The sequence below is a fragment of the Sinocyclocheilus rhinocerous genome, unplaced genomic scaffold, assembly GCF_001515625.1.
Source record: "Sinocyclocheilus rhinocerous isolate Xijiao unplaced genomic scaffold, SAMN03320098_v1.1 scaffold3237, whole genome shotgun sequence".
NCBI classification, from domain to species: domain Eukaryota; kingdom Metazoa; phylum Chordata; class Actinopteri; order Cypriniformes; family Cyprinidae; genus Sinocyclocheilus; species Sinocyclocheilus rhinocerous.
This window is the reverse complement of record NW_015626861.1, coordinates 34982-38188: the sequence shown is the minus strand read 5'-3', so window position 1 is coordinate 38188 and position 3207 is coordinate 34982. Positions and strand designations below refer to the sequence as shown.

At 34.3% G+C, this 3207-nt stretch overlaps 1 protein-coding gene and 1 pseudogene across 2 annotated transcripts in view; both read left to right on the top strand.

Annotated features, from left to right (window-relative positions):
- LOC107716400 (redox-regulatory protein FAM213A-like) overlaps nucleotides 1-1500 on the top strand; it is a 2399-nt pseudogene extending 899 nt beyond the window's left edge.
- Nucleotides 1501-2229: 729 nt separating this feature from the next.
- The window catches only part of pdzd7b (PDZ domain containing 7b), a 25467-nt gene continuing 24489 nt past the window's right edge, over nucleotides 2230-3207 (top strand). For both annotated transcript variants that reach the window (XM_016522759.1, XM_016522752.1), the window contains exon 1: nucleotides 2230-2311. The gene's annotated coding sequence lies outside the window, so the exon portion shown is untranslated. The remainder of the gene's footprint in view (nucleotides 2312-3207) is intronic.

Below are 3207 nucleotides of genomic sequence, written 5' to 3'. Positions count from 1 at the left end.
CACACACACACACACACACACACACACACTCACACACACACATCCTCACAGTGCTGTGTTTGTGTGTTTTGTGTCAGGAGGCGTCTGATCTCTCCTCTCTGAAGTCTCAGTTGGACGAGCGTGGAGTCGTTCTGTTCGCTGTGGTCAAGGAGAACATCGCCTCAGAGATTCAGGACTTCAGAGCCTACTTTAACGGAGAGATCTTCCTCGATCAGCAGGTCATTGCTGGAGCTCCTTTCAACACAAACTCATGAGACGACACGCACACAATAAAATGGTTGCAGTTCAACTCCTTAGGCTTCTTCAGGCATAATTGTTGTCTTGTTTAATTAGGAGTTTGTTGTCGGAATTAATTAAACATAGTAAGAAAAGCTCAGATTTATTACTGTGTATATTTATTATGTATATATAAATACAAACACATGCATGTATATATTTAAGACAAATATATAATGTTTATATATTAAATATATTTATATATAATATAAATTATATGAATATAAATATATATATGTAAATATTTTCTAAATATATACTTTATGTGTCTGCTTTTATATGTACAAAATATATATGTAAATATTTTCTAAATATATACTTTATGTGTCTGCTTTTATATGTACATAATAAATATATATTATGTAAACAAAAACTTTTATTTTTGATGTGATTAATCGCGATTAATCTTTTGACAGCACTAATTTATTTATATTTTTCTCTTCTTACTTTGTCATATTTTAATCTATTTCTCACTATGAAAATTACTGTGGCTGCTGACATGATGTTAAATTATTTAAAAAAAGAGAATGAATGGATGTATATGGGGTCATGAGTCACCAGTACCATTGTTACGTTATTGTAAAATATCTTTAAAATAAATAAATGAGTACATAAACACTATTTAATTCTGGTTTAATTTGACTGGTCAAGCAGTGTTTCAAGATGTTATTATATTAATGTAAAGTATAACATAAAATAAATAAATACAGATTTCTTGGCTGTTTCAGATGTGTTTCTATGGTGTGAAGCGGAGGACGATGAGGAGTTTGGGATTCGTTCGATTTGGGGTTTGGAGGAACCTGCTGCAGGTGTGGAGGAGAGGTTACCATGGCAACAGGAAGGGGGAGGGGTTTGTTTTAGGAGGCCTTTATGTGATTGGACCAGAGAATCAGGTAATGTACAACAAACATCTTCATGGTACATGATTTTAAAATGTCCAAACATATAAAACATATGGATCTGTAAAGACAAAATTGTACATGTTTTTTTGGCTTTTATGGCTGATGAGGCTCCTGGCATGTGGTCAGGATGACTGATTCCTGATGATCGAGTGAATGATGTTAGAGCTGTACTGTGATCTCATGTGTTTGTGTTGTAGGGGATTCTGCTGGAGCACCATGAGAAGGAGTTTGGAGATAAAGCTGATCTCTCTGCGGTCCGGACGGCTGTCAGCCGGATTCAGAAAACAGAAGAGACACGAGACAATTAGATTCATATCAAAACAAACCACAGCATCTTTGAAAATTAAAAAAACATAACTTGATTTTGCATTGAAATCAAATCAAATCAACTGAGTTTCCTGAAAACTTTTGCCAAACTATTCATGGAATGCATTATTGTGTGTGTGTGTGTGTGTTGTCTCAGAGTGTCTATATGACAGACTGATCCTAAACTCTAATGAGCACACACACACACACACACACACACACACTCACACACACACACACACTCACACAAGATTGAATTTTAATTTTTTTTCTCTACTACACAACTCTGCGTTAATTTAAAATAATCAAATTATTGATGATACAAACATATGTAATGTTTTAAATACTGAAATGTCTTTTTATATTCCTCTTATTTTCTTTCATTCTTTGCACTTCAGTGCTTTGTTAAAGTGTAGATTATCATGTGCATGCTATGAAATAAACTGAATAAATCACTGTGGTGTGACAAATAAGCTTACAAATATTAAATTAATTAAATAACTAATTAATATTACATGTATATTAAATATTAATAAAAAAAATGTAAATATTTAATTAAATATTTAAACGTAAAAATAAAAAACAAATAAACGTATAAATATTTTAAAGTAGTCTCGCAGATGATATGAGCGCTGCTTGACAGACAATTTATAAATCCAGGATCCGCCTCGCAGTGAAGATTGACAGGTGCAGCGTCCAATAGGAATCTCGCAAACTTCTCACTGCAGCCAATCAGAGAGCGGGTCACAGCAGAGGACGGTTAACAGCCGCGGGCGTCAGAAATTACGATGCGCACCTCAGCATGGAAACAGCTACACCTTACACAGGTAAAAGTTCCATCTGTCGGTTAAAGTGTCGATTAGAGAGTTCTTGTTGTTTTATAACGGTATTTATTCACCTGTAGCGTCTCTCAGGTGTGATATTTAGTGACTGAAGCAACACGGAGCGTTTCATATTGTCGGACGGACTCCCGTTATTCTGAAATATAACGTAACGTTAACGTAAACGGCTCTGCTGCTTATCGCTAGTATGAGTTTGAACATATTACACACTCTTTGTATATCGACAGCTATTTTGACATGTAAGTTAGTGGTTGTTTGTGTTAGTTTGACCGTCTGCGGCGCTAAATGAAACCTGAGGCTCGGGATTACGGCACGCGCTACGTCAACATCACGTCACGAATCAACCAAAAATCATTAAATTAATATCATTTACATCACCACAACATGAGTAATTACACGATTAATAAAAGAGTCTGAAAGTAACAGTGAATTGTTTTTATCCCGTGGCGGAAACGAGCTATTATAGCTATCTGATGTCTCCAGAAGCACTAAACCTTCATTAGACTGGGCTATATTATGAAAATACAATAATATGAATGATATCAGATGAAAATCACTACAGGGTTTTTTTGTTTTGTTTTTGCAGCTACACTTATAATTTCAACTTGCAACTTAATAATATAATTATTAGGCACGTTGATATTCTGATGATATTTTTTTCCCAAGCACATTTGACCAATTCCAAACCACATCAATCTTAATAACTACTATTAATTTTGTATTTAATCATTTATGAGTGATATATAATTGTCCATGACGGCTGGAAGTGAGAAACTCCTTATATTCAGGTGTGCAGAATTATTAGGCACGTTTTCCTTTACTGATAAAAATGAGCCAAAAAAGAGGTTTAATTCAGACTGAGATGTCAAAAAATTATTAAA